We start from the raw sequence: 22,839 nt of genomic DNA, 5'->3' as shown, positions 1-22,839 counted from the left end.
CTATTTCTGAATTCTCAGTATGTTGGAGAAGCAGGTTACTGTCAATCCCTATATATTTATGATTATGTATATATATATATATATATATATATATACACACATTTTTGGAGAAAATCAAAATAGGTATGAAACTAAAAGGATTAAGAAACACTGGCTTGCATGTTTCAAATAGCTGAATGAAATAAAGTATAAAAATGTTACACCCTATTGTTATATATTTTTGGGGTGTTATTCTACTCTAACCATTATTTACCATACAACTCTGCATATCCACAGCCAGCCATCCTCTACAGCAGTGGTTCTCAACCAGGGTCCATATTAAAATTGGGCGGGGGGGGGGGGGGCTTGGGGGGACATGCAAACAAAATAGTAAATTGAGGAGCCACAATATTTTAAAAGTCCCTGAAAAAAAGTTTACTTTAGTTTGATATGTATTGCAAGAAACAGCTGGATTCCTTTCTCTAACATTTTACAGAGTTCAAACCAACACAAGTGAGAAACAAAATAGGAATTTTGAAAGCAGTCTCTATAAAACTAGTTTTTAAACATCAAATGGCTATGGGGGTCCACCAAAATAAAATAGTAATCAAAGGGGTCCATAGATAAAAAAAAAAATGGTTGAGAACCCCTGCTCTACAGCCAAGTCAGCAGAATTCCAAAGCAGTAAACCCTACCACCACTAGATGGAATATTTGGCTACAGTTTCTCTTCACTTCGAGGAAATGAACAGAACATACATAGTCCTGGTTTAACTGTATTAAAGAAGCAACAGTAGTAGTAGTAGTAGTAGTATGGCCTTAGTATTACTATGGCACTGACTTCTAGTAGTGTGATGGAGCAGAAGTAAGGTCAAATCCATTTTGCTACAAGTTGCCCATGGTTAAAGGTGAATGGTAGACTCCACCCCATGCAGCATTAAAGAAGATTAAATTCCAAATACATCAAAATTTTAATATTAATTTCCATATTAAAATAATATCATTTGAAAACACTTTTAATAATAACGAGTTGAGCAAGGCCAGGTGAAGCTTGAAGAGCCAGTCAACCTGATCTTTAATATATTAATTTCTCGAATTTGCACAAGGCTATAAATATTTAAATAGAAACAATGCTCCCAGAAGCATTGAAAGCGATATTTCCTACGTAAAAATGCATAACTTAGCAGAATTTTTTTTTTTCTTGATTATTGAAAATATCATAATGTTATTTGCTGATGTTATCCCCAATCACCTGATATCCCTAAACAAAAACAAAAAAGTTGACAATCCCAATCCCTTGTTGACATTAACTGTACCCTACTTTATCTGTATTGTTAATGCAATTAGAATAAAATGCAACCCAAACTCTCTCTCTCCACACACACACACATAAAAGCACTTAACAGCATGCACTTTAACTCCTACATAATAATGAAACTGTTTATGAAATGATAGCTTTCCTATTCTCCACTTTCAGCACAAACCATTCATTTAAGCAGGACGAGACTAAAGTGGTATGGACAAGTAGTGAGCATGAATGATGCAAACTCCAGGAGAGAATGTAACGTGTGAGAGACTGGTAGACAGTGACTTGAATTGTAAAGGTCAATCAAAGAGAATTAGTTCATAAAAAAGAAAAGAAAAACAAAAAAATGATGACAATGAAAACTTGAGGCATTGACTTGTTAAGCAGGTTGACACATTTAACTTGCCGTGTTTACCATATCTTAGCAAAGAAAAAAAAATCCAAACTTTTTTTTACATTTTGTTTTTCAAGAACTATATTTAAAGAAGGGTAGTGCAAATGTTATTACCAGGAATGTGGCAAGAACAGATTCCAAATTTCAGCCCTTTTTTGGCAAGGTGTCAGATATATTAACTGGTTCTGACTTATTGACAAGGCCAGCAATCTTGAGGGTGGGAGGTGTGTTAGCCTATACCATTGAACCCAGTACTTGAGTGTTATTTTATTATTGCCCCAACCCAACCCCCAAAGGGGTAAAAGACAATGTTGGCTTTGGTGGGATTTGAACTTAGTACTATTTCATTTAGCTCTTTATGTTCTAATGATTTAGCACTCAAATTACTCTGTTAAATATAATGCTTGTGTTCACATTTCTTTGAATTACTCATAGTTTTGAGATTCCAATGATATGATTGTTTATTTTTAGAATGACAATGTAGAGTAGGTGTGAGAGGCTGAACCTGAACAAAAAGCAAGTAGAGTATTGAGGATGCATAGGGCTGATCTGAATGCTTAAAGGGTTAATCTAAAAGTGGATATTATATGTACCAACAGCATAATAAACTCAAACCAACTAGATAATCCATCATCCTGACATAATAAAAAATAGCTTTGTGTCTAGTAAAAAATTTTTTTTATCTATTTTCATGCTACTCTGTAAAAAGGAACAAGCAAAAGAACTCTTCATAAGGTGTATCAGGCAATGACAAGTGACCAAGATCTCTAGTAAAATGCTGTGCTTGAGGAGACTCATCAAGCCAAGTGAAATTGTAGTTGTGGTTGATGTTGGTGTCACGTAGCTGGCACCCTTGCCAGAGGAAAGTAAAGAGGACCCATTACACTCTTGGAGTGGTTGGCATTAGGAGGGGCATCCAGCTGTAGAAACCATGCCAAATCAAACTGGAACTTGGTGCAGCTCTCCAGCTTACAAGTTCCAGTCAAACCATTTAACCCATGCCAGCATGGAAAGCAGATGCTAAATGATGATCATCATTACCAGCAGACCAATGTGACAAATGTACAAACTGGGCCCTGCATGTACACTTCCTGACCGTAAAGGATAACCAAATGAATATAGTCTCAGATAGAGAGGATGACAGCTCAGATCTTGCTACTGACACTACAGTATATGCACAGCCCAGAAACTTAACTCCCAATGCTGGAAACTACTTACATCTAGCAAGATATTTCAGGGAATTCTAGATCAGTTTAAACAGTGACAGTAACAATTTCATTTGTGGTTTTGAGTGAATTCCAACCACAGATAATCTTCCTACAAGAAAACAATGTCCTATCCCAAGGAGCCTTCTTTCATTCACTGCAACTAGGAATAGAGATCAGCTCTGTAAAGTATGGTGATTTGCAACAGACCTAGGGTTCAGAGCTACTAGCAAAAGATTTGTCTCATCTGCAAGGACTAATGCTTACAATCAGAAAGTTCAAAACTAGAATTCAATAAAAAAGCAGTAGCTGTGAACCAGTTTAGATTACTGTTTAACCATTTCATGCACATTTTCCAAGGGCATTAGTAGTGCATCATGATCTCATCTCCCTCTCTCTCTCTCTTGCACCTTATAAATCAACTGCCTGTACCATGGTTAGAAATCAATATTTACTTTATCTCAAAGCACTGTAGAGTGAAAGTAAATTCTTAGTGAGCTGAAAGCAGCTGATTGAAATTGTAGCAATTTAACTTCATGCTAATCAATTATTAATGCTCATGAGAAAGGCACAGAGTTCAAATAACCTCATTTCTCCTTCTCTATACATCTATATTTAAAAAAATTCTCTTTTAAAATTAAATAGTTAACCATTAATTTAAGTCAAGACTTATTTTGTTGTTACCTATTACTGCTTTCAAACTAAGCAAGAAATAACATTGGATGGTAAAATAAAGACATCATGCCACAGATCCAATGGATATGCTTACAAATGTTTTCACTGTCATCTTACAAATGTGCTAACTTCATGTACTTCCATATCTACAAGAGATAAGTACCAAACCAGGAAATCAACTGAAGGCACTGAGTCCAGATGATATGGTGTTACAAGTACATGTATCATACTTGCACCGAGATGATCCTGGTGAAAGATTGGTATAAGTGTACAGAATGTGCTCTTGTTTAGCCGCATGTCTGCACAAGTCAGACAAAATTTGTCACGGCAAATGTTCTGTAGCTGGATACTCTTCCTGTCACCAACCCTGACTTGTTTTTAAACAAGGTAATATCTCCCTTATTTCTTTGCATGTGAACAGCACAAATGGCCAGACATATTTTCAAAGGAGATTACAAACAAATGATGTCTTGATGTCTCTTGTATGATGGTGACCTGTTTGCAAATAGCATGCAAAGTCAAGAAGGGGGCATATAGGCACACACACACACACACACACACATGATGTGCTTCTTTCAGTTGCCTTCAACCAAACCTGTAATTCTCAAACAGTGTGTCACGAGGGGTGTCTTGGTGTGCCACAGATCTTTAGTTAGGTGCATTGCAGATTTCTAAAAACAATTTACAGCTTTAGAAAAATCCATATAAATGCTCGAGTAATTCATAAAATGTGTTATTCATAATTTTGTGATACACAACTGGCCTAACACAGCTCCTGGTTCGATAATACTCACCTCCAGCTTTAAACTGATCTAAATTCTAACAAAATTTTGTGTTATACTCCAAACACCTGCTTAATAATGGGAGTTATTTACTGAATTCTTCAAAATGAATTGGAATGAGGTTAATGATTTCAACAGAAATATCGTAACAAAAGGGTCAAAGGTTAATAAAACAAAGTAACAGTCTTCAATATTTTTTTACTCAAATTTTTAACAATTTTTGTTTTTTCAAACTTTCCAAGTGAGAGGTGCTGTAATTATTTTCATTTTAATCTCAGATATGTCACAAAATCAAAGGCAGATCCTTGAACTAGACTGTTTAATTATTTTTTTTTTTTATTCAAAAATATATATACTAACTTATCTCAATAAATAAATGCACTTGTGGATTACAGTAGGGCAGGTCAAGCTCAAAGGTCTAGACAACAATGTTTAAATTGTTCTGTACATCATCTAGTACAGAATTGTGAAATTTAATATCAGTTCAAATGTCAACGTCACAGACCAGGCAAAAATTTATTGGGATAGAGAGAACTTACGTCTAGAGTGTGTTGAGAGATTTGAGGGTACAAATGAATTAGAACAAAACAAATTCCTAAAAAAAAATCTTTTCCTAGTATTGCATTTTCTAAGGTCTTAAAGAGCAATAATTTTCTACAAGAAGAGTAAAACATCAGGTTATCAAATGTATTAGTGAAACACCAGAATACTAGTCTTATCAGATTAGTAATGTTGTAAATTTAGATTTTAAATTTCAAAACTTCATATCTGAAGAATTTATCAGCAATTAATTCAATTTAAGGATTTAAAAATATCACTGAAGTATGTTAAGAGAAATCAAGTAGATATGTTCCTTAACTTTTGAGAAAGCAACAAATAAGAAAGTACAAATAACATAAAAGGAAATGCCAGCTTCAAACTAATTTTTGCTAATTATTTAACCCTTTATTCCATTACATGTAACACATATTTATTCACATTGCTTTGAATTTATCCTGCATTCTCTTGTAGCCTTGTGTTTTTGATTATGCAACTGTATTTTTTGGCACTAATACCGTAGGGTAGGTGTGAGAGGCTGGATCTGGACAGACTGAACATAAAACAGGAAGAATATTTTAGCCGGATGTGGTCATTTTAAATGCTAAAAGGTTAAAATATAATCAAAAATAGTTTTCAGAAAAGTGATAATAATATCAAATTCAATAGTTCTATAATGCCCAACGTCAAAAAAATTTATGTTTTTCACCCACTTCATTTTTGTTTATATCATTTAATATTCTACTAAGAATACTAAATATTTACTTAATGTTCTTCTAAGACAAGTCACAACAGAGCTTGTGGTCTGTCTTTCAGGAAAGAATTGAACAAAATTCAAATAATTATTCTAACTCAACAACTATTAATAACCTAAACTCTCTCGTTACGAGACGAGGCATCAAATACAAAAATTTGATGTTTTTAGAGTTGCAGTCAAAAACTGTATAACATGCAAAATTCTTCAATGACCAACAATATTTTCTGGCAAAAAAAACAAAACATCTATGCATACTATATAATCCTCTTAATGGTGTTTATCTGAAATAAATACACAGCAAAACTCCCTAACATTGCCCCATATCATAATCAAAGCTATTTATCCAGGTCAATGATGAGTTGTTGAACTTAATCACTGACCTATTTTTTTTGCCTTCTCTTTCTTTTTTTTCCTTTTGTTCTGAATTTATTTAACTCATTTTCTCTAATAGATTTCCTTGTTCTACTTGTGTTCTTATTACTATTAAACAACACTTGAATTTACTACAAAACTCAGCATTACCTCCTTCTGGCTTGAAAACATGTCTTTATAAAGTTCTGGCATCACCTTCTCTAGAATTCAGCTAATAAACATAAAGACAGAGCATGCACAAACATAGACCCATGATAAAATGGTCTTCTTCAGTAAACCTTCACTTACTAATACTCAATAACCACACACTCTCACTCACTACTGTCTCTCTTTCTAATACAATAGTTTCTGCATGTAATGCACATGTTAATGCCACTATTTTGTTCTCTAGAGCCTTCAATTGTTGTTGGAGTGTTGGTCAAAATACCATGTGGCATTTATTTCTGCTCCTTGCATTCTAGTTCAAATACTATAGATTTCAACTTAGAGAGCTGACTTAATCTGTTGCACAGTTTAACACCATCACCTGACTACCGAGTGTCATTAACAGACGAGTCCACTGTGTAGCGAGCATTCAGACCAGCTATGTATGGGGAACATCCACAGAAGGTACAAACTGGGAAGAGAGAGTAAAGTGAGTTAAAACTCAGAATGTTGGACAAAATGACATAGTCAAGTAATATGCAAAAATGCTACAGGAGAACAAAAAATAATGACTATTAAAAAAAGCTCCTTGTTCTATAATACTAACTTCTGGCTTTGAACTGATCTAAATTCTACCAAAATTGTGTGTTATGCACCAAACACCAACTAAATAACAGCAGTTATTTACTAAATTTTTCATTGCTGTTAAAATGAATTGCAATAAAGCTAATGATTTCAACAGAAATATGGTAACAGAAAGGGTTAAAGGTTAATAAAATGAAAGTATTCAGAAACATTTGTCTAATTCATTTGAAGACATGTCACTTATTTTCTTCTTTTTCTTTTATATTTTATAAGTCTTCAAGTGTAAATCCTTCCAAATCAGAATTATAAATACCTGCTGAAGCCATATTGGTAACTACGAAAAAATTAATCTCAACTTGAAATGTTGAAAGAAAAAAAAAAACACACATGCTGTTGAAAATTTCACAACTGTATTTAGGCAGAAACAGCTCTATCTTGCAGCATCTTGTAACTTACCAATATGGTTTCAGCAGGTGACAATTCCAAATTGGAAGGATTTACATTTGAAGACTTACAAATTGTATAATAATAATAATAATAAAAACAAACAAACAACAATGGCTTACTTTCAGAAGACTCGTACATTTCTGAATTTCCACTAAGTGAAGAGGAGTATTTTAATAGTGAAAGTAAAGAAGACTTCTGAATGCCGTTTGAAATATCATGGTGATGTGGTCAAGCAGCACAACAACAATATACATCACCAATTTTATGGAAAATAAATAATTGTGAATCATTGGTATCTGCTGACAAAATTTCATGTCTGCATGTAAAAAGTTAGTTACAAATATTTATTGATAACCTTCTTTAAGCATAATTAATTCAAAACAATGTGAATAAATAAGCATTACATTTGGCGAGAAAAATCTAAATGTTTAAAGACTAAGCAGTGTCAAAAAAAAAAAAACGTAAACAACAGAAACAGAACATTCTTCACACTAATTTGGCCCAACATTGCTGATGATATTGGTAACACACACCTGCTGTTAACTTAGTCCTTTCAAACATCTACAAATATATGACATGGTCCAGTAGAGCATCATTGTTCTAACGACGTATAATTACATCACCTCTACCTTCCGCTAGATCACGCTAAATCTTATTTACGACAAATGAGTTAAATTATTAACAATTTTTACCTATTTTAAAATTTTACATAGTTACACGTACTCTATAACATTTTCTGTAATTTTGTTACTGTGTAGTGTATAAATTTCCAATATTGTGCGCATATATACTGATCCCACTCCCCACCCCCACGGAATTAGAATGGTTTTTGAAGGGTTCACCAAATATTGTTTACCACTGTATACTCTGAGAAACAGTACTTCACTGTATAGAACACAAAGTGTGTCTATTTTAGCTTATGACATGAAGCTGGCCTAATTGGTGCTGCTGAAGTTAGAGGATTGGCAGACTAAAGGAAAAAAAAAATTCATTTACCTAACAAGGAAGTAGTTTTACGTTGCAACTGCATGTTGGTGGTTGACCCGTATAAATCTAAGAATTCAGGTTAATTTAACTTCTACCAACCAATGAATAGAGAAACCTCTAAAATAGAAGTACATAGCAAAACTATCATATTCGGCTGATCATGGAATATCAAAAGCCAATGAAAGTTTTAGTCATTGGCTGATAGACACCCTGCACTTTTGTTATCCTCAGCTGATGCCAGGCATGTAAAAAAGCACCATTCAAGTGTGGCCGATGGCCTTGCTGCCTGACTGGCACCTGTGCCAGTGGCATGTAAAAGCACCATTCAAGCATGGCTAATGCCAGTGCTGCCTGACTGGTACATAAAAAAGCACCAGTCAAGCATGGCCAATACCAGTGGTGCCTGACTGGTTCCCATGCTGGTGGCATGTAAAAAGCACCTACTACACTCTCAGAGTGATTGGCGTTAAGGGCATCCATCTGTAGAAACCTTGCTAAATCAGGTGCAGCCTCCTGGTTTGCCAGTTCTCAGTCAAACTGTCCAACCCATACCAGCATGGAAAGCAAACATTAAATAATAACTAGTATACTTATTTCTAGTTAGCTGGTTAAACACACACACACACACACACACAAATGCATCTGATGCTCCAGGCATTATCCATCCAACATCTCAGTTCATTTTTAAACCAATTATTTTCAAGGCTGGTACTACTACTGTTGGTTCTTGCCAAACCAATAAGTTACAAGGTTGTAAACAAACCAACTCTTGTTGTCAAGTGGTAGTGAGGGACCTACCTATATATATATATATATATATATATATATATATATATATATATGATGGGCTTCCACACAGTTTCTGTCTAGCAAATTCACTCACAAAGCATTGGTTGGTCGCAGGGCTATAGAAGAAGACATGTCCAAGGTGCCATGCAGTGGAACTGAACCCGTAAGCACATGGTTGCAAAGCAAGCTCTTTAACCACACAGCCAAGCCTGTGATAATACAAAGGAAGAATATTAATGGGCAACTGTAAAATGAAATGGCTTAAAAAAAAATGTCCTTCTATGTTGTGGAAACATAGAAAGAAATAACTTCTTAAATTTCTCTTCACTTGAAGAAATGGTTTAATGATGCTGGACTCGTAACTCTTACTGGGCATAAGGAAACTGGCTTATTGGAGAAATTCTGTCAAAATCGTTTGGGATCTATTTTGCTGCAGCAGACATGAAGATTTCAGAAAAATGGATCATAAATCCATAAGTATGGCTGTGTGGTTAAGAAGCTCAGTTTGCAACCATACAGACTCAGGTTCAGTCCCACTGCACATCACAATGGGTGTTTTCTACTATAGCCCAAGGTCAACTAATGCCTTTGGTAGACTGCCAATAACATGTAAAAGGCACCCAATACACTCTGTAGAGTGGTTGGCATTAGGAAGAGCAGCCAGCCATAGAAACCAAGCCCAAACTGACTGGAGCTTGGTGCAGCTCTGTCGTACCAGCTCCAGTCAAACCGTCTATCCCATGCCAGCATGGAAAACGGATGTACGATGATGGAAACTGTGAGGAAGCCCATCATATATCGCACGTGTGCATTTGTTCCTCACCCACGTCCACTTGACAACTGGTATTTGTTTACGTCTGGCTTAGCAAAAGGAAATTGAAAGGAACCTGTTGTGTATGTGTGTGTGTGTCTCTTGTCACGGAATCATGTGATAGTTGTAAATGAGTATTACTCTCATGCAGGTGTCATCAATTGCCAATATTCTGTGAAAATAGGTCTAGCCATTGAGAAATATTCTTTTCTACCCTAGGTACAAGGCTTGAAATTTTGTAGGAAGGAGCCAGTCGATTAGACCGACTCCAGTACGCAACTGGTACTTAACTTATCGACCCTGAAAGGATGAAAGGCAAAGTCGACCTCGGCGGAATTTGAACTCAGAACGTAACGGCAGACGAAGTACCGCTAAGCATTTCGCCCGGTGTGTTAACGTTTCTGCCAGCTCGCCGCCTTAGCCATAGAGAAATATTACCTTGCCCGGAAGCAGGTGTGGATTGGTGGCAGGATGGGCATCCGGCTGTAGAAAATCTACCTAGATAAATTCCGTCTGAACAATATAAGAAAAAAGAATAATGTACGCTAGAACGATGAGTGCTATGTAGTTCAATATAAGAAAAAATGTTTTAGAAAATTTACTTTTTTCATCAGATGTAAGATTACTTTGGTAAGGGATACGAAAATCAATCGACCATTTCCAAGAGATGTAGGTTTAAAATGTTGGGAACTACTGGCGTGGTGGCCGGCTTAGTCTAAAAGTTTACATCCCAAAGTTGTGACATCGCATTAGCATTCTCGCTACATTAAAAATATTGTGTTGAAGTCTATTCGAAGTATAGCAAAGTGACAATTTTTACTACATTGCTCTATCACTTCCTCACAAATGTTTTCCATTCGAGCGGTGACCAAGTACTAATATATATGGCGATGTTCCAATCAAAACAGACCATATAACTTGTCTTAAACTTCTTTTGTTTTTTGGAGGGGTTTTTCCCGACATATCTTGGAAGCTTAAAGATTTCGGTTTTTCAAAAACATTTTTCATCTCAATTTTTTTTTCCTAAATCTACGATTAAAAAATAAAACAAAAAAAATTGCGATTCTATGTGTCTTGTTTTTTTTTTCTTTCCTGTTTTTAAATAATTTTCGAAATCGAAAATGAAAAAGTTGGCATAATCTCGCGAATGCCCGAAATTAAGCTCATCACCGATTTGCATTCGAAGTCTATAAATATACTTTGCATTTATAACTAAAGAAAAAAAATAATAAAAACCAGCATTTCAAATTTCAATAAAGTTGGACGCTCCTAAAGCTGCCATTACAGATATACTTTATTTTTGCTGGAATATTCTGCATTATTCGTAACGGTATCACCAGAAGCAATGACGTTATCTCTAGTAATGAGCATTCAATCTTTGTAAAATTTACATCCTTAAAGTTTTCCTAACATTGCATGGGTATTCTCATTACACTACATTAAAATTTCTCCCCTTTCGTCGCAAAACATTTGTTTTCTTCTTCAGTTTAAACGTTTCAAACAAAGCACAACTACAGGTTTATGTTCACCGATGTTTTTTTTTTTTTATTATTTTCCAGCAAAGGAAAGTATTTCTACATCCATCAAATGGATGCAAGTTATAGTTCATCCATCAAAAAGTTCACGCGCGACTTAGCTTGAATTAAAACAATTCATACCGTTTTAAAACACTCGATCATGCACTGAAGTTTTTATAAAAACTATAACTTTTATATCGGTTTAAGATTGCTAAGTGAAAATTTGACGTAGAAATTCCTTAAAGGATGTTCACTTGCTCGGATATACTAGAATTTTCCGTGCAATATAAACAGAAAACTAAATATCAGTAACATACAAGGATGCGCTTTATAAATAATTTGCATTAAGTATTAATGAAGTTTAAAGTGATAATTGTCTATTATTTAAATAGAAACTAAATGAAACATAAAAGTCGATTACTGTTGAAAACATTTTGACGGGTGATCTAAAAGTACATTACCGGGGGTGTATTTTACAAGAAAATTTCTTAAATAATTGTATAACAGTGCTCCATATGTCTGAATAAACCAAAAGTATGTTTATAATTCCAAAAACTGTCTTAAAGTCAACACACTTAACTGTCGTCATTAAAGAAGTGTTCATAAGAACTCCCGAGTCCATTCACATCGGTGATGGCTAGGTCACAATGACGACGACAACAACATAAGCAGTTTCCTGTTATCATAACAAAAACGATATCGACTTGATTGATAACTATAAAAACAAATAAATAGAAATGTGGTTAACAATCAACATCGAACAGTAAACGAAGTAAAACAATTTGCAACAGAGTAAATAATTATCACTACTGCATTGAATAATAGTAAAACTAGCAGTCATTTTTATGTTATGAATCTTATCTGTGTAGGAAATTACATTAGAAAAAAAATTCGAAAAAGAAAAAGCATTAAAATATATATAACTTCAAAGGGTATCTCCAATTGTTTACAAATGCAGACTTTCCCGGAAAAAAAAAAAACTATGCTTCAGAAGAAAATTAATATTTATTGGAGGTTATTTCGGATATGCAAAGAAAAGGAGTATATAAATATATATCAAAGCGATATTTGCGTAAACAAAAAATAATAGCTAAAAAAAATATGCGACAAATAAAACAAAACAAAATGAACATAGAACAACAGATTGTAACCTCGACTGGGAGGGGGGGATGAGTTTTGGAGGCACGCTATATGCATTTACTATATAAAATAAGATACCTTCGCTGCTCTCTCAAATGGATGCAGATCCAGTTTGGTATACATAAAAAGATAAGGAAAACGTTAATAGCAAGGAACGATATCAAAAATTAACCACAATATAAGCCAATGATAGCAATTTTTAAACGTAGGAGGTATGAATTAAGAGTTATTGGCACGATTGAGTGAGAACTTCCGTCGGGGCACCAATAAATACAAGTCGTGCGCCTATGCCAACGCAAAATTCCATTTCAGATACCTAGATAAACAATTGAAAGATCGTTTTGGAGCTATCCCCACGGTGTGGGACACTTCCATCAAGAAAATAAGGTGAAACAATATAAGCTAAAGTCATTACTCACTAGTTCTCCGCCATCTTTCGAGAGAGCGCGTTTTATGTTGCAGTCTGGGAAATCTTTTCCTCTTGGCGGCGAGAGCCACGTGGAGCATCACATGACCTAGCAAGCACCTTGTATAAAATATTTGCATTTCATATTAGCGCTAACTACTTCGTTATTGTTATGAGATCGTTTATATTTACCGATGTTTTTATTCATTTCGCTGTGGAAACTCATGATAGTGACATATTTAATGAAATATAATAATAACCTCTAACGAGACAGTGAAACGCCCAAAGATGAAAAATTAAAGATTACTTACAAGTTGCTTCTTTCACAACTAATGTATGAATGCGTGTGTGAATGAATTTAATCACGCACGCATGCACACGTATATATATATACACACACGCGCCCATGTGTATATACACATACATGCGAGCCTGTCTTATTTGCATCTCTAATATAAATAAACAACATACCTTTACTTATTACAGATAAATAAGTAATAAACCACTTGAAAAAACATCAAAGACGTTTGATGTTTTCTTCTCTCTCTCCCTCTCTAGGTTTGCACGAAAGTTGCAGCGATTTGTTATGGTACAACTTAGTTTAGCGAGTCGAAACAACTTACACACACACACTCTCTCTCTCTCTCTCATCAGTAAAACTCCTGCTTCATCAATTGATAGTCACAGTAGTAGCTGTGCTTACTACAGCTTTACTCATTAGTATGTATGATGTTAACGATCATAGTGGTCAAGGAGGAAAGTCACAATACTTGGAGAAGAAAAAGGGGGAAAAAATCCTGCCTGAAGTGTGATTCAAGGTTTCTTTTCCTGCAACTTTTGTCGACTGGGAAATAGATTTTAATAACAAAAATAAAAATTTCAACTATATTTGACCAAACTTAACGTGTTTATACATATATATGCTTTTGTTTATAATAGACTAATATATTATTATATTTACAACTGTACAAAAACAGAGGAAAACATTTTTGTCGTAAAACATTTAGCTCTAGCACAAGTACGGGCCGTAAAAACATCTGCAATTTTATGTCGTCGTTATACTAATAGACAATTACAAATAAAATAATAGGTTAAAAATCGTTATTATAGTTAAACAACGTGGACAATATTCTAATCGTTTTGTTACTCGTGACTAGTTGCCATTTGGAGTCAAGTTTAAGTTTATATATTAAGAATGGCTCTAGTCGAATAATAACAAAATACTTATCGAAGTACTTTTTCCAGTAAGGGATATATGTATCTATATCCGTCTGAATTAATACGTATATTGATCGTAAAGTGTTTATTGCATAATAAAATGTATTTTTAAAATCAATATATGGGATACTTACATCTAGTTATAGATATGTTACATTAAACTCTTCCGTGGTGCATTTACAGTCGATTAAAGTAGTTGAAAGTCCAGCCAAATTCTTACAAGTAAATAAAGAGATACGCGTAGAAGTTAACGTTTCGTAAACAATGCACGATATTTTTTTAGTTGTGGCCTATTATTGTAATATACAATAAGATATATTTCACTTACTCATGAACAAATATACAAGATGAGATATAAAACTAGCGAGCTGGTGTATCTGTTTATCAATGCGTGTGTGTGTGTATAGATGCAAGCGTTCGGTGCTGTGAGTGTACAAATGGTGGTGGAGTAGAGGTCCAAGCGACCACGCCCGAATCACTTCTTTCTCTTTTGTGAATTGCAGATAATTCTCTCTACCTTGCACAAAATTATCAAAAAATTAGGTACTTACAAAACCTTTCCATCAATGTAAAGTGGCGAAATGAAAGAACATTACGTCTTTATTATAATTTTATCATTCATAACAATTAAACCACCCACAACAGAAAGCATTAGAAAAATGTTTAGCATGAAATTAAAAACTAGAATTGATGCATTTTTGTTTATTTTAGATTAAAAATAAAACGACATTTGGGAGGTAAATATATAAATTATATTGCTTTTGGTGGATGCTTATTCAAGTAGACGTGAGTTTTGGCACCAAATATTAAACAAAAAAGTACAAAGAGTCTTTTTACGAAATCGGATGATTGAAAGAAGTGTGTTTGGTCTTTTCTGATTTTCTGTGAAAATAATTATATGCTTTCGAAACTAAATGGTAGTTATAAATTTGACTAAGAAATCTTAAAATGATCTCAGAAAACTTATTCGAGACATCGAATTATGCAAAATGATTGATGAAAAAAATTATTCAGAATATTAATTTCTCCCATTTTATCTTCAATGCAATTTGGTTATCTTAAATCTGTGGTCAAACATTGATTGGCTTCAATTACCACACCAAAGGCTTAGAGCAGTTGTTCTCAACTGGGGTCCATATAAAGTTCAGGGGGTCCACGCAAGCAAAACAGTAACTTGTGGATCCACAGTAGTATTTTAAGGGTCCATGAATAAGTTTTGCTTGAGATGTATTTATCGCAAGAAACATGTTCTCTACATGCAAACCTACACAATTGAATGGGTGAAAAATAAAACAAGAATATTGAAAGAAGTATTTATAATACTAATTTCTAAACACTAAATGGTTATGGGGCCCAGTAAAACAAAATTGTAATCAAAGGGGTCCATAGATAATTTTAAAAAAACAAAAATTTGGTTGAGAACCTCTGATCTAGAGCATTGGTTCCCGACTGGAGTCCACATAGCCCTTGGGACTCCGTATAAGATTTTGTTCTTAAAATTTATGTGCAATAAATTGCTTATTGTACAATTCACAAAATATTAAATTTGTTTTGTTTATTTTTGTAATACAGTCGTTAATAATATTTCATTATAAATGTATAAGAGGAATTAATTTTTAACCAAAGGGGTCCACAGACAAAGAAAGAAAATGGTTGAGAATCACTAGTCTAGAGAAATCCATGAACATCACAACGGCTTGAGTTTCCTTCTCCTTCACAAGACCAACGGTGTAGAATAAGAAAAATTAGCAAGTGCAAAATTCCAGTATTCTATATTTGTGCCGTGGCTGGTTCCCTTAACTTATTCAATTCCAATTTTTCTCGAGGTGGGTTCCTAGAAACCCTGGGGTTACTGCAAAAAATGCTGTCTTGATAAAAGTTAATTTTTAAGAAAAGCTATTTTATAAAACTCATCGTTTTCAAAATAATAAGTTATTATGTTTACATAATCATCCATGCTGCACACATGTATAAATTCTCTCTCTCTCTGAAACAATTTATATTTTAGTTTATATCTTTCACTTGTTTATCTATTACTTTGGCCATGACGGGTTACAGCTTTGAATAGTTTTTAATCGAACAAATCGACCCATGTACTTATTTTTTTAAAGTCGCTAAGTTACGGGGACGTAAATAAACCAACACCGGTTCTCTAGCGGTGGTGGGACACACATACACACGCACATACAGAACTTTTTACGTTTATATATAAGATCACGTTTTTAAATACGCCCATTACAAACACGAATTACGGAATTAAAAAAGGTAATTTCAATTCAAGTTGAGCTGTAATTTTGCGCGTGCACACAAGAAATAGCATAATTCATACTGAAGTTTTATCTAGGAGGTGTGTGTGTGTGTGTGAAAGAAGTTATTTTTACATACCTTTCTTAATTCCAAAATAAGAAAAACTTGAACAATACTTCCAAAATTGTACTTCAGCCATGATTGTTAAGTCCCGAAGAACTAACTACGTCTGGGTATTTGTAGGGGAGATAGCAAAGTGTGTATAAAATGAAATTAAATCCAGGTTTAGTCACAGATCGATGAAGTTAGTAAAGTTTTAACATTTTTTGTGACAACATAGTGTCTCCATACATTCTAATGTAAAAGTGAAAGAAAGAGATAAAGCCACTCTCTCTTTGGAAGAGAAAATCTTTTACATTTGCGTCCCCACCCTTTTTTTCCCGAAATTTTTTCAGATTCCTATGTTTTCGATATAGGAGATTAGGATTTTACCCCCAAAACCCGTTATCCCTCTCCACTTGACTGTTTCTGGTCTTTACTGCTTTTCTATCAATACCAAAATTAATTTCTCTTCCAAAGAGAGAGTGGCTTCATCTCTTTCTTTGTGCTCTGCTTTTGCAGGACAATACGCCAGCACAGACAGCACATGAATCTCAATGGAAAAGACATGACTTTGGCTTTGAATTGGCAGACCACCCACTTTACACTCCTCACTTGGCCTCCTCCGATAATCACCTCTTACCACAACTGAAGAAACATCTTAAGAGAACAAAATTTAACTCCAATTCAGATGTGATCACTGCCACAGAGGCCTGGTTGGAGGCCCAGTCTTCCAAATTCTTTTTACAGGGCTTAGAAAAACTGAGGGATCGCTGCAATAAATGTGTGAATCTGAGAGGAGAATATGTTGAATAAAATCATAATTAACTGAGCTTCCTACATTTTCTTTTACCCAAAGCCAAGAACTTATCAGCACTCACTTCATAGTAGAAGACATTTGCCCAAGGTGCCACATAGTGGTTGGGAAGCAATCTTTTTAACACACAGCCATGCCTCCTCCTATATATATGTTTATATATTTTGTATCATGTCTGTACAGTGTGAAGTAGAAAACACTCAAACTAGTGGAAATGTACTGCACAATTGTGCTGCAGCAGTTAGTAAAATGCAGGTAAATGAAGTGTATCTGGATCATCGATTTCATAGCTGACCTACTTTGAAACGTTGATAATACACCCACTCTAGATTACATTGACCCACACAGACACTCTGAAGCTGGGATTGGCTGTATGCCTCACAACAACTGCAAACAAATACCAGTGGGTAACCTCCTTTCTGTTATTTCTTCTCGCTCAGCATAACGAGGACATTAGTTGATATAGCACCAAAGTAAGTAATTGGTTAGTAAAATTGATATATAACACACACACATATACATACTTACATATATGTCAGGGTGTGTGGTAAGAAGTTTCCTTGTCAACCACATGGTTCTGGGTTCAGTCCTACTGCATGTCACCTTAGGCAAGTGTTTTCTGCTATAGCCTCAGGCCAACAAAAGCCTTGTAATTAGATTTGGTAGAGAGAAACTGAGAGAAGCCTGTCAACTGGCCTTCCGGTTGTTAACTGTATTTCAGTTTAAGCTATAGCTTTAATAAAGTCTGTCCAGAGTTGGCTCTCTTAGGTATTTCCCATTGATAACAGCTAAGGAGCTAGAAATATCGATGTCTGGGAAACCTGATAAATGAAGATACTAGACAGATATGGTGTTTTTACACTTTTTTACCATAAGAGAAAATTTTCTCCATGGTAACTTGCATTGAATTTGCCTTTTAGCAGTTGAGATATGTCACAAACATATTTTACCTAACCTAAACTTTGCTGATATACATATATGTATATATTTGATGGACATATAGCAGTATGTAAGCCAGCTCAAGAAATCTCTAGTGAGACTTTTTATTGGTGTACTCAAACACTCAGAACAGGTTGAAACATATGTTGTACCCAATAAAGTCTATTACACTTTCATCTATTTTATTAATACGATGTGTGTGTGTGTTTATTTGTGTCTGTGTTTGCCCACCACCACCATTTGACAACTGGTGTTGGTGTATTAACGTCCCTGTAAGATTAGCGGTTCAGCAAAACAAACTGATAGAATAAGTACCAGGCTTTAAAAAATGTACTGGAGTCGATTTATTCGACTAAAAATCCTTCAAGGTGATACCCAGCATGGTGTAACTATTTTTGCTGTGTTTATCTTGAAGTCGATGAACATGATTCGTCCAAAAATTGATGGCATAATCGCAGCTTGTAATGCCAATGTATTTGAGTTGATAAGTGAAAGAGTCCACCAACTGACTGATCAAGAAAGAGATGCTGTACGCTGCTATTTTTGCTGTTAACGAAGAAGTCACATTAGTGGATTGGTTGATTGGTTAATAAAAGTACCCGTGTAGAGTGGTACTGGCGCTGGTCTGAGAGTAGACACAGCTGTTGACGAAATCAAACCAGTAAATCTATGGATTTGCGTTTGTACCATTAACACGCAACATATAACATGAGATATTCGCTGTGTAAGTATGCGTGTGCGTGTAACTATCATCAAGTTTTCAAATGCACATCGACTTATCTACTTTCCACACACAGAACAATTTAGAGAGAGGCAATGAGTGAAACTCCGTGACTGCGTGTATGTCATTAAAAGCGTTTGCTTCAGACATTGCATGCACGAGTATGAGTGAGCGACGAGGAGAAAGTAAAGTGTATATGTATGTGACAGTGTGTTTGACTGTCAGTCAACAATATATATATTGTCACACATGCTCTCATATAAACAGCTCTCCTCTAGCAAGTAGATACTTCGCTTAAGTGTATGACAGACTATAGGCGAAAGAGTGGAGGGGAAGTGATAAATAGTTATGTGGGAGAGAGAAAATATGTATGCGTCACTAAAAGAACTGTGTGTGTGTGTGTATGCGCGCTCTTGTGTGCGTATGTGTATGAGAAGACAAAATAGTATGTATGTTTATGACTATATGTAAATTACAATTTAGAACGTAATAGAATGAGCTGTACTATGAATCCAGCAGACATATAAATCAAAAGCAGTGATTATCCGTATATTTTAGACATAACGTATACCAACAATCACGTTACCAATTCGTACCAATTCGTTCAGAATTTGGATCCTGTGCTTGAAAAAACCGCTTTATATTTATTATAACATAAAACTCGTAAACCCGGTGTCTAGTAAAGCGAGGTAAACAATTATGTCGTGAACTTCATTAGCTTACAGCTGTTTCTGATGCAATGCACTCATAGTTGAACGCTTGAGTATCAACCTATAGCTTCATCGGAGCTTAGTGTATGTATGTATGTATGTAGTAAAATTTAAGCTCACTGGGACTTCAAATTAGCCCGTCGTCTGTATAGGACGATAGGCGAACCTGCCAACTCATATTTTACAATAAATTTTACTCTACTCTTAGTCTTGAGTCAAGGAAACATCAAAAATGTGCCGCTGGTATTCTTAAACTTGGCTTTAAATTTAACGGACGGATGGATGGATGGATGGACGGACTCACACACACACAAACATTTCGTGTGTGTGTGTGTGTGTGTGTGTGTGCACGCGCACGTTGTGTGCGTGCACTTGTTTACAGCTTCTGTACGTATGTGAGAGCATCTTAGCTTTTCTAGTAAAAGTCATAAAAAGGTTTGATCCATTTGATATCAACTCGTCGATAACCGCCTCTGAATTTATAATACAAACTACCTATTTAAAAGTGATCTTAATTTTAAAATTTAGATCTTATTGCCATTACTGTATTTACCGTTTTATAAAATTAAGTTAGAAAATTGGACAAAACAGAACACAACTGAAAAAAATTAAAAAGAAAAAAAAACGAAAAAGTGAGAAAGAGAAAAGAAAAAACAATTCACCGCTTTGGGTTGAAAAGTTGGGGGCGCTGGGAAACCTCTCTAATGGCGCGGTTGATGGCGAGGCAGATGCGCTGGAACAGCCAAGTGCCCTCACGAGCCTCACCAGTTACCTCTGCAAAGCGAAGTTGCCAGTGAAGACAGGAATCTCGCAGTTAGTGGTCCCACTATAGGCACAAAGCCTAAAATTTGGGGGAGCGGGCTAGTCGATTACATCGACCTCAGTATACAACTGGTACTTATCTCATCATCCCCGAAAGGATGAAAGGCGAAGTCAACGATCTCGATGGAATTTCAACTCGGAACACGAAGACAGTGGAATGCCGCTAAACATTTTGGCCGGCGTGCTAACGATTCTGCCAGCTCACCGCCTTTAAAATACCACCCCAAAGAATGTATTTTATCTAAATTCTTCACAATTTCGAAATAAATGGGAACAATAAATTCTTTGACACCCGTCCTCTTCTAAGGTTCATCAATTCTCTTTGTAGCAAGCACACGGCTTGAGAACAAGGAAATATTTCCTACCTTGAGCAACACAATTATCTGTCAATGTCTTTTTTTTGTTCAATCAATATCTTTACCTTATCAGGATTCGCGAGTTGTAGTTTTAAATTATACTTGTTTTTGTATAGATGTCAAATAAAATATAGTTTATATGAAAGATTTTCGTGGCTAGTATAGCACACACGTATATGTAAACTGAGTTTATTTAATTGCTTCGCTATTTACCTATATGTGTGTCTACATACATACATACATTATATATGTATATATACATATATGCAATTACACACACGTATGTGCGTTTATATCTGCATATATGAATATATATATATATATATATATATATATATATATATATATATATATATGAGAGAGAGAGATGCTACAGTGCCTATAGAATAGTTTCAACGCGATTTATTTAACAAACTCTAGTTAATCTGTGTTAAGCATATTATTAACCTGCATAGAATATTATGGGTTTGTGCAATTTAATTATGAATATATATTGCTACTAATCAACGGAAAATTGTTTATTATAAACAGACATATTTAATATTGGCTTATTTTCGAATGACAACAACTTTCAGAGACATTCATAAAGTTTCTTGTACATGATCTTTGAGTTATAGTCAATTCTGTAGTTTTCATGCTTTCCTGTCTTATTGGTAAGGTAATTAAAAATGAAATAGCTACAATGAGAATCGAGATCGGACTGTAGATTCGGGTCGGTTTTACCAGAGGCTACTTTTAGGGCACTAACTAGAATATATAAACACATAAAATTGATTTCGGTTGAATAAATATCGCGTTTGTGTTCTCTATCTCAAAGGGAGGACAAACTATTTCTTGTTAAGTTCATGACTTTCCTATGATTTCGTTGTGTAAAATAAAACGGTCAATAATAAGTAAAATTTAAAAGTATTACACTATGTATACGAGACAATAATAAATTTGTAATAATAAAATACAAATTAACAAAAAATAAACTTAGGTTTTCGAGTTACTTAATGAAAAGAAAAGCAAAATAATTTTCTGCTCGCAAAGATTTGTTAATTTGGTACCACGTGGTAACATGGATTTTTTTTTAACACGCCCTCTCACTATCAAGAGTAACGTTAATATATTATCGAAAGAACATAATTCTAAAAAGCTATATGTTGTTCTCTCTAAAGTGTTTAATGTTACCTTATAACTACGATTATCAGAAAATAAAAACTAAATCACATTAAATTAATATATTACTTCTCGTTTTTGTCGTTCGATAGATCGGTAAATCTTCGACCTGGTTTTGTTACCCATTTTCCAAGTTAATCGTCTGGTTAAAAAAAAAATTAAACAAAACCATAAATCTCACAATTTAGCCTAGAGTTTGAAGCCTATGTAAACAAACTGATCCATCCTCTTAAAAGTTTAAGCTCCTGACCAGCCGAATTCGGGACGAAGTTTCGATTCCTGGATATAGTTGTTTCATTTCTTTTATACAATTAAATATTTTTAGGAAAGCTATGAACACCACAGCTTCCAATATTTCTTCCATCTCTAACATTAAAAACAAGTCTAAGATCATTGTGTCTATTTATGAAATTAATAATATAGAGAGGCTTGTTTATTGTCCGAGATTTTCATCATTTGGAGGAAGTATTATAACAAATATTGTAGACAGCACACTAGGTTGAATTAACGTGCAGAAAGTGTAGAAGTCATTAGTGTTTTCAGAAGCATGTTTAAATTGTAGGTGACACCGCACAATTGCTAACAAACTTTATTTCTCAAGGGAAAACAAAACAACGAATCGAAGTTGTGTCTATTTTTAAATACTAAACACTATAATTTATATGAACTTATATCTGTGGACATATATCACTTAAATAACATGCTTACAGAATTTAAAGTTTTATTATTTTTAGAAAATTTTTATAAGCAAAAAAAAATTGAAATTAAAATAATCGATCGCTAACAGAATATAATGGTTCTTCGGTAAAACCAAATGAAGAGTCTGTATGTAGGTTTAAACTATATATATATATATATATATATATATATATATATATATATATATATATATACATGTATACATATATATGTGTATA

At 34.4% G+C, this 22,839-nt stretch overlaps 1 protein-coding gene across 14 annotated transcripts in view; it reads right to left on the bottom strand.

Annotated features, from left to right (window-relative positions):
* The window catches only part of LOC106878180 (uncharacterized), a 103,116-nt gene that overhangs the window by 55,303 nt on the left and 24,974 nt on the right, over positions 1 to 22,839 (bottom strand). For 3 of the 14 annotated variants that reach the window (XM_014927319.3, XM_089337713.1, XM_089337717.1), the window contains exon 1: positions 12,846 to 12,874. The exons of 7 other annotated variants lie outside the window; for them this stretch is intronic. The gene's annotated coding sequence lies outside the window, so the exon portion shown is untranslated. Of the gene's footprint in view, positions 1 to 7,301; positions 7,378 to 12,845; positions 12,875 to 13,303; positions 13,496 to 14,184; positions 15,788 to 16,435; positions 16,965 to 22,839 lie in introns of those variants that run through there. 4 more of the 14 variants (XM_052974741.2, XM_052974740.2, XM_052974737.2 and 1 more) reach the window with 4 other exon arrangements.

The sequence above is a fragment of the Octopus bimaculoides genome, chromosome 19, assembly GCF_046866305.1.
Source record: "Octopus bimaculoides isolate indiv1 chromosome 19, ASM4686630v1, whole genome shotgun sequence".
Classification (NCBI taxonomy): Eukaryota; Metazoa; Mollusca; class Cephalopoda; order Octopoda; family Octopodidae; genus Octopus; species Octopus bimaculoides.
This window is presented reverse-complemented; position numbering and strand designations above follow the sequence as displayed.